The sequence below is a fragment of the Pogoniulus pusillus genome, chromosome Z, assembly GCF_015220805.1.
Source record: "Pogoniulus pusillus isolate bPogPus1 chromosome Z, bPogPus1.pri, whole genome shotgun sequence".
Classification (NCBI taxonomy): domain Eukaryota; kingdom Metazoa; phylum Chordata; class Aves; order Piciformes; family Lybiidae; genus Pogoniulus; species Pogoniulus pusillus.
Window position 1 is genome coordinate 52,876,063 of NC_087309.1, and position 14,568 is coordinate 52,890,630.

General features: G+C 43.5%; 1 protein-coding gene across 1 annotated transcript in view; it reads right to left on the minus strand.

Annotated features, from left to right (window-relative positions):
• The window catches only part of TNPO1 (transportin 1), an 81,994-nt gene extending 70,342 nt beyond the window's left edge, over positions 1-11,652 (minus strand). The window contains exon 1 of the mRNA XM_064140375.1: positions 11,539-11,652. The gene's annotated coding sequence lies outside the window, so the exon portion shown is untranslated. The remainder of the gene's footprint in view (positions 1-11,538) is intronic.
• Between the last annotated feature and the right edge of the window lie 2,916 nt (positions 11,653-14,568).

The following is a 14,568-nucleotide window of genomic DNA, read 5'->3' on the forward strand; positions in this document are numbered from 1 at the left end:
GAAGTATGGGAACAAGAAGTAAACATTAGATAACATTCTCCATTTTGTTCTCACTCTGCTTTTGCCTTCAGACCGAGCCACATCTCCTTAACCTCACTGCCACTAACCTTGCTCCTTGACCTCTTGGCTGCACCAAGAGGTTTTCTTCATGGGAACTGGGGTAAGGTTGAGAGGGGCAGGGAGAGGTTCAGGGGTGGTTTGAGAGCCCCTCCTGGGGACTCAGGTTTCTGGGAGGGGAGTTGTGCTTCTGTATTGTTTATCCTTTGTATATTTCTGTATATAACTGTATATATTGTAAATATCTGCTTGTATATTGTGCTGCTGTAAATAAATAGCTTTCATTTATATTCCCAGAGTCCCTTCTGAGTTAGCTGGGGCAATTTCTAAAGTGTGGGGGGCGAGTTACAGCCAAACCACATCTTTTATTTGGCGCCCAACGTGGGGCTAAATTAATTTGAGTGACTGTAAATTAACTCTGGGAATCAAAATGAAGCTAGTAAAGCAGCTATTGTACTTGTTTGGAGCGTTACTCTGGTCTGGTTTCGTGTTTTTGGCATTTAATTGGATAAAAGCTCAAATTGTTGCTTATTTTATTGATTTAGCTTACAAGAAGGCTAAAGCTAAAGTTTCAGATGTGTTTTGGTCTTGGGGTGATTTTATTCTTGGTTATATTCTTGGTTATGCTGGTTTTAATGTCACTGAAAATATTACTAGCAACATTACAGGAGCACTTGTAAATAATATTTCAAGCAACCAGAACACTGCTTTAGCCACAACTCTGATGTGAGTAATACACCCTAGAACTGTCGTGCCAGGCGTTTGTTTAGGAGGTTGCTCATGTAAAACTGTGTTGTTATTATCAATTTTCAATCTATGTCTTATGGGTTTAATTTTCATATTAATTTTGGCATTATGTGTGAAAAATTCAAAAGTAGTACCTGGAAAAACTAGGAAAAATTCTGTGTCGAAAGCAAATGGTACAGTGTCACAAATGCAGTCTCTTTCCCAGCAAATACAGGGGCACAGCCAGGGACAATTTTGCAGCAACCAAATATAAACAAAGCGTCTCAACCACCAGCTACTATACCCCCCTCTCCAGATTCTGGGAAGTCTGCCAATGTTCCTGGCAGGAATGTAAACAAAGATAATGCACCAGGTTTGGCAGGAGTCCCAGGAGTACAGGCTAAAAATCAAAATGTTCCTGATAACACCAGCTCAGCCAGTTCGAATTCCCAGCCAGCAGACAAAAATCCTGTTATCTCTAAGGCAGATCTGAACTCACAGACTCCAGGTCAGACTCCCAATGATTCAAACCCTCCAGCAGACACGTCCAAGTCTGTTGCTGTGCAGGCGTTTTTGGCACCTGCTAAGGCAAAAGCCAAGACACAGTGTGGTTCAAAAGAGGATGTAAGAGAGGGGACCTCTGGTGATCAGCAAAAGGAGGAAGAGGAGGTACTTAGTCTGCGAGACCTGGTGAACTTGCTGAGATCCCAATACTCAAATGAGAAGAGCATTGTGAGGTTGGCTGCCAAGAAAGAGGATGGTTCTGATTAGTTTAAGAGTGCTATGAGGAAGGTTCTGTTAGGCCAGGGACCACCAGGTCAACAGGAGGAAGAGGAGGACAATTACATCCAAGGCTCCAACGATCCACTTAGAGAGGTCAGGGAAATTAGAAAGGAATATGCAAGGGAATCAGGTGAACCAATCCTAAGCTGGCTAGTGAGATACCGTAGCATTGGTGCTAATGCTCTGCAGGTAGGAGACAAGTCTGCCAAGCAGCTGGGACCACTCACTAAGGAGAGTGGAGTGGACAAATACCTGGCAAGTCCTCTTGGTAAGGTTAGCTTGTGGACACGCCTTCTATTGGCTGTGGCTATGAGATATCCTTCCTGAGATGATTTGCCATGGGCTGCCAAGAAGTGGAACACCGTTGAGCAGGGAATTAAGCTTCTGAAGGAGTTTGCTGTGAAGGAAGTGCTTTATGGAGATCATGGCACACATGAGCCTGATGACATTCCCCTTGCAACAGGTCTCATGAAGAAGCTTATTAAGCTTGCTCCTTCATCCTATGCTAACATCTTGGCCAGCAAGTTCCTATCAAGGAGTGATAATGGAAGGTCTTTCACTGTTGGTGAATTCACTGACCAGCTCAGGCAGGTAGAGGACAGCTTGTCACATTCTGGCCTAGTCTCTGCTATAAAAACACTGGGTACAGAGCTTAAAGAAGGTATTAAGGATGACATCAAAGACAGCATGAAAGAACTGAAGGAGGATCTCAAAAACATTTCCAATCTGGTAAAAGATACCATTCCTGCATCGTCTGAATGGGTGCATGTTTCTGCCAGCAGGAACAGACGCCCACCTCCTGCAAGGCCATTCCAGCCCAGGAGGAGACAAATTCCACCTAGACATCAGCAATCACGTGCGTCACTGGATACTTCTGCGTAACACATAAGGTGAGAACATGAACAAATGGGATGGTAAACCTACTTCAGCTCTTTCAAAGAGAGTCAGGGATCTGCAGAGTGGCAGAAACAGAGGCAATAATGCCAGGAAAGTAGCTGTCACTTCTTCAGCTCCTGAGAGCAACTGCAATTATTCCAACAATTGCAATTTCTCTCACAACAACACCAATCATTGTGTACACCCTACATGCCATGTTCAGCATTAGGGGTGCCCTGTCTCCAGCCAGGAGGAGGAAAGGGATAGTGGAGAGAACCGAATCTATTGGAATGTATTCATTAGGTGGCCTGGCAGTTCAAAAGTTTGGAAATACAGGGCTCTAGTTGACACAGGTGCTCAGTGTACTTTGTTGCCATCAAATTGCAAAGGGACAGAGTCCATATCTATTTTTGGAATCACTGGTGGATCTCAAGAGTTAACTAAGATACAGGCTGAGATCAGTTTAACTGGTAAAGAGTGGAAGAAACATACTATTGTAACTGGTCCTGATGTGCCTTGCATTCTGGGAATTGACTTTTTGAGACAAGGTTGTCTCAAAGATCCTAAGGGTAACAAATGGGTTTTTGGAATAGAATCTGTAGAGATTGTGGATGGTAAATTGAAATTGTCCATTAGACCTGAACTTTCAGATGAATCTGCAGTTGTGGGACATCATGACATAGAGGATCTGGAAGTGCCAACTGCTACTCAAACTGTGCACCATAGGCAGTACAGAACTAACCGTGACTCTTTGTTGCCCATTCATCAGCTGATTCGTCAATTGGAGAGTCAGGCTGTCATCGAGAAAGCTCATTCACCTTTCAACAGTCCCATCTGGCCTGTGCGCAAACCTAACGGTGATTGGAGACTCACAGTTGACTTTCGTGCCCTCAACGAGGTGACGCCACCCATGAGTGCAGCTGTGCCGGACATGCTGGAACTCCAGTACGAGCTGGAATTGAAGGAGGCTAAATGGTATGCAACCATAGACATTGCTAATGCTTTCTTCTCTATTCCCATAGCAAAGGAGTGCAGGCCCCAGTTTGCATTCACCTGGAGAGGAATCCAGTACCAGTTCAATCGTTTGCCTCAGGGGTGGAAACACAGCTCAACCATCTGTCACTCAGTCATGCACAATGCACTGGAGAAAGGTAAAGCTCCAGAGCACATCCAGTTCATCGACGACATCATTGTGTGGGGCCAAACTGCTGAGAAAGTCTTTGAGAAAAGTAACAAAATCATTGACACTCTGTTGCAAGCAGGTTTTGCCATTAAGAGAGACAAGGTCAAAGGACCTGCCAAAGAAATTCAGTTTCTGGGAGTGCGGTGGCAGGATGGTCGCCATTACATTCCTCAGGATGTGATCAACAAAGTCTCCACCATGGCAGTTCCCACCAGTAAGAAGGACACACTTTCTTTTCTTCGTGTCGTGGGATTTTGGAGACTACACATTCCTGGTTTCAGTCAGATTGTCAAACCCCTGCATGATGTAACTCGTAAGAGAAACAATTTCAAGTGGGGGCTTGAACAACAAGCAGCCTTTGATCAGATTAAGTGAGAAATAGTCCATGCAGTGGGCCCGGGACCTGTGTGATCTGGTCCGGACATTAAGAACATTCTGTACATGACTGCCAGTGACAATGGTCCAACTTGGAGCCTTTGGCAGAGAGCTCCAAACGAGACACGTGGTTGTCCACTTGGTTTCTGGGGACGTTGTTACAGAGGTTCAGAGACAAATTACACTGCAACTGAGAAAGAGATTCTAGCAGCCTATGAGGGAGTGAAAGCAGCTTCTGAAGTGATTGGAACTGAGTCACAATTGCTTTTAGCTCCTAGACTGCCAGTTCTAAACTGGATGTTTAAAGGCAAAGGTTCAGTACCGCAACATGCCACAGATGCAACCTGGTCTAAATGGATGGCTTTGATAACCCAGCGAGCACGAATGGGTAATCTTGACCGACCTGGTCTGGTGGAGGTGATCACCAACTGGCCGGAAGTCACAGACTGCACCAAACCTCCAGAGGAGAAAATAACTCGTGCTGAGGAAGCTCCTCCCTATGGTGATCTCTCTGATCAGGAAAAGAACTATGCTTTGTTCACAGATGGTTCCTGCCGTCTTGTTGGGAACAAGAGAAGATGGAAGTCAGCAGTCTGGAGTCCTACCAGGAGAGTTACCGAAACGAAAGATGGAGAAGGAGAATCCAGTCAGTTCGCTGAGGTAAAAGCTGTCCAACTTGCTCTTGATGTGGCTGAACATGAGAATTGGCCTATCCTTTACCTCTACACCAACTCGTGGATGGTAGCCAATGCTCTATGGAGTTGGCTAAAGGACTGGAAGAAGAATGGTTGGCAGAGGAAAGGAAAGCCTATTTGGTGTGCTGATCTATGGCAGGACATTGATGAACGGTCGGAGAGAACTCCAGTGAAGGTGCGGCACGTAAATGCACACATGCCTAAGAATAGAGCTACTGAGGAACATCACCACAATCAGCAGGCAGACCAAGCTGCTAAGATTGCTCAAGTTGATACCAACTCTGATCTTGATTTTGACCTTGATTGGAAACACCGAGGTGAACTGTTCCTAGCTCGGTGGGCCCATGACTCATCTGGACATCAAGGCAGAGATGCAACATACTGGTGGGCACACGATAGGTCAATTGACTTATCCATGGACGCTATCACCCAAGTCATCCATGACTGTGACATTTGTGCTGCTATTAAGCAGGCTAAGTGAATCAAGCCCTTATGGTATGGTGAGAGATGGTCAAAGTACAAGTATGGTGAAGCCTGGCAGACTGACTACATCACTTTACCTCGATCTCATTCTGGCAAGCAGTATGTGCTAACGATGGTAGAGGCCAGCACCAGATGGCTGGAAACCTATCCAGTTCCACCTGCTACTGCACGCAACACCATTCTTGGCTTGGAGAGACAGATCATGTGGAGCCATGGAACTCCAGAGAGAATTGAGTCAGACAATGGCACTCATTTCAAGAGCACTCTTGTGAAAAACTGGGCCAAAGAGCATGGTATTGAATGGATTTACCATATACCCTACTATGCACCAGCTTCAGGGAAGATTGAGCGCTACAAAGGTTTGCTGAAAACCACCCTGAAAGCCATGGGGGGTGGAACTCTGAAAAACTGGGACAAACATTTAGCACAAGCTACCTGGTTGGTAAATAGTAGAGGTTCAGTAAACAGAGCAGGACCTGCACAATCAGATTTGGTCCAAACAGTAGACAATGATAAAGTTCCTGTTGTACGTGAGAAGAATCTGTTAGGGAAAACTGTTTGGGTATTTTCTCCTTCGGGCGAAGGGAAACCTGTCCGAGGGGTGGTTTCTGCTGAAGGTCCTGGTCACACCTACTGGGTAATGCAGGAGAATGGTGAAATCCAGTGTATTCCACAGAGAAATCTAACCTTAGCTGAGAGAGTTTAAATTCAGAGTGTCTAATACAAGCTGTTAGGAGTTTTCTATTCTAGGTACTGTCGGTGTCCAACACTAGAAGAATCTACGAGAGAATCTACAGTACGTGAGCACGAACCCAATGTCACCTGGAAGTCCCTGTTCTTGTCTCATCTGTGAGGAGACAAACTGTTCTGAGCTTTTGAACCACCTACATCTGAGATAGCTGGAATGAAGTGTGAACTGAACTTGTATATACTGTTTTATTGTAAATATTGGCTTGGATTAGAACGGATAACTACCAGCGACACTCTGAGCGAAGTAGACAGGGGTGGATTGTGCTAGTTTGCAGCAGGCTAGAATGTTTTGGTGAGAGAAAGTAGATAATTGGCTATGAAAGGAAAACATGGTTGTGTCTCTTCTCTCACAGTCCCGCTGAGAAGTATGGGAACAAGAAGTAAACATTAGATAACATTCTCCATTTTGTTCTCACTCTGCTTTTGCCTTCAGACCGAGCCACATCTCCTTAACCTCACTGCCACTAACCTTGCTCCTTGACCTCTTGGCTGCACCAAGAGGTTTTCTTCATGGGAACTGGGGTAAGGTTGAGAGGGGCAGGGAGAGGTTCAGGGGTGGTTTGAGAGCCCCTCCTGGGGACTCAGGTTTCTGGGAGGGGAGTTGTGCTTCTGTATTGTTTATCCTTTGTATATTTCTGTATATAACTGTATATATTGTAAATATCTGCTTGTATATTGTGCTGCTGTAAATAAATAGCTTTCATATATATTCCCAGAGTCCCTTCTGAGTTAGCTGGGGCAATTTCTAAAGTGTGGGGGGCGGGTTACAGCCAAACCACCACAATCCGGAATGGAGTTCTCCCCAAAAGGGACAAAATTAAACATATGAGCATCAGTGAAGGGTAAATAAGTGATCAAATCATATACAAGAAAAAAAGGAATTATGCCCTAACCACCTTAATCAAAGAAGCAAAACAGAACTTAATTGACCTTTACAAGACCACTAAGGCACAACTGCAGACATTGCTTTGTTTTAGCATTTGTATCTAAATTGTTTTGTGTAATTTCATTTAATTAGTAATTGACATTAGTGGTGTGATCTTGGTGAGTAATTAGTTAAAAGGAACATCTACAATACCAAAACCAAACCAAATCTGTTTCAATATATATGTTGACTATACAACTGCAGGGTCTAGAAAATATATGTATCTTTGGATCACAGGAACTAGCTTTGCCTGTGGGAGAGGTCAGGTTCTGTTACTAAAGTTGAGGGTCCAACTGGAATTGCTGTGAACCTACTGAGCTTCAGTTACTGACATGTAGGTCATTACAGCTTGGTCCTAAGCATCTGGAATGGGTTGCCCAGGGAGGCTGTGGAAGCCTCCTGCTTTGGGGTGTCCAAGTCCAGTTCAGGTGTCCCTGCCCATGGAGAGGTGGTTGGAGTAAATGATCTCTTCCCTTCCAACCTAAGCCATTCTGTGGTTCTACATAAAGAGTTGAATTTGCAAATTTATTTTTTAAAAAAAGTTTTTAACTCCCTCTGAGTATCAGCATTTTTAGATGGCAATTGAGTTGAAATAGAAATACGAGTTGAGTTTAATACAAAACCCCAGTATGATCCAAGTGCTGTAACATTAACACAACAGGGATTATGTGACACAAACATGAAAGAATAGAGCAATATTTTTAGAAATTAAAATAGTATTAAAAAAAACTTCTTAGGAAAATTTCCAATTTTTATCTGACTAGAACAGTAAAATTCAATAAATACTCAGTTATGAAGCTACCATAATCCGAGCAGTAAGGACTACTTAAAATTAAGATGCACATTAAATATGGAAAAAACGCTTTGACTTTTTTAGTTTAAGAATATTCAGCCATCTTCTAAATGCTCCTGGATACGACATCTAAGGTGGTATTTAAGAGAGTCTTGGAGTCCCCAGTTAAACTTTATAGTGAAGCTGCTACTACTCGAAGCCAACAGACATCACAGAAGCTTGTATAGTTCTTCTGTAGAGACCATCATGGTCCTTTCTGGCAATGAGCTTTTACAATATCACTGAATAATTCTGGAGAAACAGGTGGATTTACACTACTTGGTTAAAAACAAAACAAAACCCCCAGAGACCAAACACAGGAAGCAATTTTATGAGTTATATATAGCAGTATCATAATGCTTACTGTATTCTCCCATTTGTACCTTTGTTCTTTTGAAAAAGCATTCTCACAATTGTACCCATAAGACCAGTTTTGAAGTGGGATTGAACTAGTGTGAAGAAAATTGCAAGAAAGTCTGAAAGCAAGCAATGAACCCAAGTCAAAACTTGTGCACTGAGGTGGCTACATCACTGTTTCTACACATACGGAGATTGTTGTGTAGATGAATGATCAGAAAAATTTGTTGGGGAGGTAATACAGCCTTAGCCAAAATGATCAACATTAAAAGTGCTACCAATCATGTAGCAATTATTTCACCTCCTCCTACTTCAAATGTAGCCTTTCATATCAAAGAAAGTAACTTCAGAAAGTAAAAATTATACATATTATACATATTATACATTCAGGTTATAAAAGCCAGATAGACTTAATCAATACCAACATGTTAAAATGTAATTTGATGATGAATTTGTCATTCTTACTTGAGTTGTGGGTTTTCAATATTTTAGACTTTCAAATAATTTAAAGTTGGTTTGTGAAGGATTATCAGAATGGTACTTGAATAACAGATTAGCTGTGGGAATTAGTTGTTAGCCTAAATATGTAAAGTAATTAACTTAAAATGCTACTAATAACACAATCAATATGAAATAAATACTTCAAAGCTTTAAAGGTTTTACTTTTTCCCTTGGCAAACATAAAGAAGACTTAGTAGATAAATGATAAATAAAAATAATTCAATTTACCTTAAATGCACAGGTCATTTAATAACTTTAAGTCCATTTTGATATATTTTTTTACAAAAATCCATTGCAGACTCCACTAAATAAATGTGCTGGCATTCTGCATGGCATCTTTATCTTAAAGTAGTAATGTGTCAACTGCATGAAATGTAAAGTTATAAAGAGTTGAAACCACAGTCAGAAGTTAAACTCTCTTTCATAGTTCTCATTCTCTCTACTGTAGAAAATTAAGCATTTTTGGATGGTTTTGTTCTGGTTTGGGTTTTTTTTTATTCACTTGTAAGCAATACACAGATGTATCTGCTTAGTTGGGTATTGGTTTGGTTTTGTTCTGGGTTTCTTTTACATTTCTTTCACTAATCAAACTGCATATTTAACAATGCACTAACTTTAAAATGGTGTGTCACACACCACTAGAAGAAGCACATTGGCAAAAATTGCTCGTACTGTTACAGCATACCAATATGAAGTGTTACAAGTTATTCAGCATGGGTAAGACCAACACAGAATTTAAATGTTCAAGACTTCAAAATTAAAGTCTAACTGAAGAATACAGAATTCAGGCATAATCTTAAAAGCTACCTGTGTAACAACTAGTTTTCTCTCACATACAGATAGAAAACCTATCCAAACTAACCAAACCAATACTACAAAACAGTACAATGAAGTGTAACTAGTGAACAAAACATACACTGATACATGTATTTGAATGTTCATAGGATCTGGAACTGACTTAACAGGCAAAATCTATTTTTGTGATCAAAACTAAGTAAAGCTGCAACATAAATAAGGCAAAAAATAACAGAAATCAAATCCTACCCTTTAAAAATGAAGAAAAAAATATCCTCTGTTGCATGGCACTGCCACAACTTCATTGACAACACCACGTTGATGAGTGTGTATCAATTTCACAAACCCACAGTACAGATTTCTTTGTGACAGTAACAGTGGGTCAACAAAAGGAAATCTCTATCAATGAGACATTTCAAAGATAAAATTTAGCTTGGTTTCAGTCATGATCTTCAAACTGTACAGGTTCTGAGTATAAAGGAGGATTATATTTGGCCTTCTGCCACCCTCCTTTGTAGCCATAGCATCTTGGTGTGCCTGAAGCAGGAATATGATGGAAACTTGATTGAATTATACTCAGTTTCATCTCTGCCAGTCTTCTGGACAGCACTATGCATAGCTATCACCTGATTATACAGTAGCTCCATCTCCAGGGATCTCACCATGAACCTAAAGTAAGGCACACATATCTGTGTTCTCTTCAATACCCACATACAAGGATTTCTAAACTGGTTTCTAAATAAATATAATAGAAAAGTATGGCAGAAAATCCAGTAAAAGCCTGCCTTCATAAATCCATCATTAATGTTTTTACCTTCCTGTCACAGGGCATGCTTAGCTGAGTTTAGCAGATGTGCCTGCATTTGTATCAACTTAATAAGTCAATGAAATGTGTGTCACTGCCTGTATCCAACAGCGAATATGGTCCTTAGTCAATATTAATTCTAACCAGAGCCTTCCTCCTTTAAGACAGGCAATAAACTGCTTTATTTAACCCTGCTTTTGCAGGATCACAATTATCCTTTTGTATTACACCACTGTGAGTATAAGCTAAGTAGATTTTGAATAAATGCATTCTAAAGTAATTATCATCATATAAAAACTATTCTTCCCAGTTGCACGCACCTTTCCTCCATCCTCCCACATACAACTCAGAAATAACTACAATTCACACAGCAGATGTAGAGTGAGGACTCTTTGAAACAGATTGTGTTCTATCATTTTAAGCATAGCTAAGACCCTGGATTAGTAATATAGGCTGATTTTCCAGTGCCACTAAAGTCGCCTTGTATGATGTTGGGCATGCTTTTTTTTTCTGTTCAATCACACAAATAAAGAAGGAACAAAAGTCAACTTTTTGTCAAATGAGTGTTATAAGGATTGCATAACATCTGTGAAATATCCGAATGCCACATTAAGGATGATTTAAATAAGACGTCAAGAACACAAGTTATGAAGCTATGGTGTCCAGCCCTTGCCTTCAGCAGAAATGCGAGAGGAATTATTACCTTTACATCAAAGAGGTAAATGTCTTTGCAAACTAACCAAGCCATTTATACCAACACAAAAAGCATTTCTTCGCTTTTAACACTAACTCCACAAAGACTTTAAAAATTCTGTGAGTTATCTCCACTGCCTAACAATCTCCCCGAGAAACAAACAAACGCACAAGAGAGCTAAGAGATTTCCTTCCCCTCTAATATTTCATAGGGAAAAGAACGTCAAAATTAGCCAAATATGTAGAGCAGAGACCCCGCGTACTCCATAAAACAAGGCAGGAAATATAGCCACGTTCCTATATCCTGAGGCGTCTTTCACTTTCCGACAGTTTGCAGTCTGGTCGCGGAGACTGCCACCCCGGTAGCCCTCAGAGGCGGCCGGCGGATTAAGGACGGGATGTGTGCCCGGCCCTTAGGCCAAGGGCCCCTCAGGCCGCGGTCGCCTATCAAGCCTCCGCCACCAGTCCTGCCTGCCGGCTCCACCAGTACAAGGCGGCAGAGCCCGCAGCGCTGGGGAGGAAGGGAAGGTGCAGCCCAGGGCCGGGACACCACGTCTCCCCTCCCAGCGGCGGCGCGGAAGCCCCCGATACCGGAGCGGTACACCCCGACGGCGCTTGCCGCCCCGGGCCCATGCCAGCAGGCAGGCAGCGACCGCCGAAGGTGGGACGTCCCAACCCGCCCCTCGCAGTCCGGATACCTACCCACACCATCCCAGAGCCCGGTGGCAGGGGAGTGGCGAGGGAGCAGCCCGTCCTCTCCCTCCGCGGCTGGCTCCGGCCCCTGAAATGGCTGAACAAAGGGAACCTCGCTGCGCTGCCACCGCCCCTCCGATGACCGGGGGGCGGGGCTCGCCGCGCGGGGGCGAGCGCGGGAGGGCGGGGGCGCCCCTGGCCGGTCACCCTGGCAACGGCGGCCGCCCCTGGGGGCTGCGGTCGTGGCTGTGACGGAGACGGCAGCGAAATGGCCGCCTGGTCTCAGCCTCTCGGGCGCCTCCTCGCCCCCGTCCTCGGCCTGTGTCGGGCTGGCACGCAGAGGGACGCTTCCCTGCCGCCGCGCTGCTCCCTCCCAGCCCTTCGCAGCCGGCGCACGCCCGCGAGCGTTGTGCCCGTGCTTTGCTTCCCTCAGTGACCCCCGGGGGACATTTGCCCTCCCCAAGCGCACCCTTTCTCTCTACTGGCCACCGCCTCCCTCAAAGAGACACAAGAGCAAAGGGCCACCAGCCCTTTGGGTAGCATCCGCACCCGCCCGAGGAAGATCACTTCCTTACTCTGTTTGCAGCCCCTATCGCTCTGAACAGCATCAGGCTGCATTTCATCTTCAGTGGGCAACATGAGCACTTAGGTTGGGTCTTCATGGGCTACTGTAGGAGTAAATGGATTAACAGCAGCCCTGCAGAGAAAGAAGGAAGGGGACAGGCTCTTTTCAGTCACTTGGGCCAACTGAAACAGCACAAATTGGTGGGCCCCGATGGAGTGCATCCACATGTGCTGAAGGAGCTGGCTGATGCTGGCAAGCTGCCCTCCACCGTCTTTGAAAGATCATGGAGGAAAGGAGAGGTGGCTGAAGTCTGGAAGAAAGCTGATGTTACTTCAGTCTTTAAAAAGGCTCAACAAGGAAGATCCAGGCAACTACAGGCCAGTCAGCCTCACCTCCATCCCAGGTAAGGTGATGGAACAACTCATTCTGGTGACCATCTCTAACCATGTGTAAGAAAAGACAGTTCTCGGGAGTGGCTGGCATGGATTTACTAAGTGTAAGTCTTGATTGACTAATCTGATAGCCTTCTACAAAGGCATGACCAAACAGGTAGATGAAGGGACAGTAGTGGATGTTGTACATCTTGGTTTCAGTTAGGACATTTGACACAGTATCCCATAACTCAAAAAATATGGGATAGAAGATTGGACTGTGAGGTGGATTGAAAACTTGGCTCAACAACAGAGCAGAAAGGAAAGTTGTGATCAGTGGCATAAAGTTGGAGGCCTGTGGCCAGTGGTGTACCCCAGAAATAAGTACTGGGTCCAGTTTTGTTTAATATCTTCATTAACAACCTGGATGAGGCAACAGAGTGTACTCTCAGCAAGTTTGCTGATGATACAAAACTGTGAGGAGAGCCTGGCACCTCTGAGCATTGTGCTGCTATCCAATGAGACCTGGACAGGCTGGGTAAAGGTGTGCCTCATGAAGTTCATTAAGGACAAGCGTAGAGTCCTGTGTCTGAGGAGAAATAACACCAGACACTGGTACAGATTAGGTGTCATCCTCCTGTGGAAATCAGCTCCAAAGAAAAAGAGCTTGGAGTCCTATTTTTATTATCTATGGGACAGGAATGTGTCCTTGCAGCCAGGAAGGCAAATGATATCCTGGGATGCGTTAGTAAAAGCGTGTTCTGCAGGTAGGGAGGTTCTTCTCTGCCTCTATTCTGCCAGTTGCAACCACATCTGGAACACTGTGTTCATTTTTGGGCTTCTCAATTCAAGAAAGACACTACTGGCAGGGGTCCATCTAGGGGCTGTGAGGATGAGTGCAGGACTTGAACATCTCTCCTATGAAGAAGTACTGAGAGAACTGAGTCTTTTCAGTCTGGAGAAGTGAAGGCTGAGAGGGGACCGTATTAATGTCTATAAACATCTGAGGAGTGCTCCTTTCAGTGGCACCCAGGTAATAGGATGAGGAATAATGGATATAAGCTGGAAGACAGGAGGTTCCCCCTCAATGTGAGGAGAAAATTGTTTTCTGTGAGAGTGATGGAGCACTAGAACAGGCTGCCCAGAGAGGCTGTGGAGACTTCTTTGGAGGCTTTGAAAGCCAACCTGGATGTGTTCCTATGTGGCCTGCCCTAGGTGATCCTGCTTTGGCAGGGGGATTGGACCTGATAATATCTGGAGGACCCTTCCACCCCTAACGTTCTATGATTCTGTTTTCACTGTCATTTGTCATCCTAATCAATTACTTTTTAAGCATCTGATTTTTTTCTTGGCAGGATCAAGCAGTGGAGATAAGTCATTTGGATGCGAGATCAATTTTATTAGTCATAAGGCAAACAGTGCACTTCCTATGCAAATTTGTTCTCTGCCTTGCAAAGAATCACTTAAAAGATTTTTTGGTTTATTGAACAGAGAAATACAACAACTAGAAGTGTTCTAGGGATGATGATGATGATGATGATGATGATATGTCCTGTGATTGCTCCATTTTTTTGTATTCTCTTTTGAATTAAGTCAATTCTGAATAAAGCATTGAACTTAATGTAAAGGTGTTGTGATTTTGTGTCCTGAGTTTGTAAATTTCCAAACAAGAGGTGGAAGAAATGTTATTGTTCAATTTATATCAGTGAGCTGTCAACTTAAATCATCGTGGACCATACTTTTATGTTAATATTACTGTTTCATTGCCCATCAAAGCTGGGGGGAAACAAGACTTGTAGTTGTCCATCATCTAGTAGCTTGGATGTTTGTTCTTGCTGGTGGACAAACTGGTGGATTTGTCAGAGTATTGTCAGTTATCGTGATTCTTAATCAAGAAATAACAACCTAGCAAAAGCATGACAAATCTGAAGGAAAACTGCTACCTTGAAAAGGGATAGCAAAGTGCAAATAAACTGTTTTTAAGGCAAAAAATAAGCCTATCAGGATTCGAATATGCAGTTCACATCTTTTGGAAGCAATGTATGTGAGAATAAAGTAAGACAAATAACCTGGCAAAGATCTCATCCATGACTGTGAGAAATA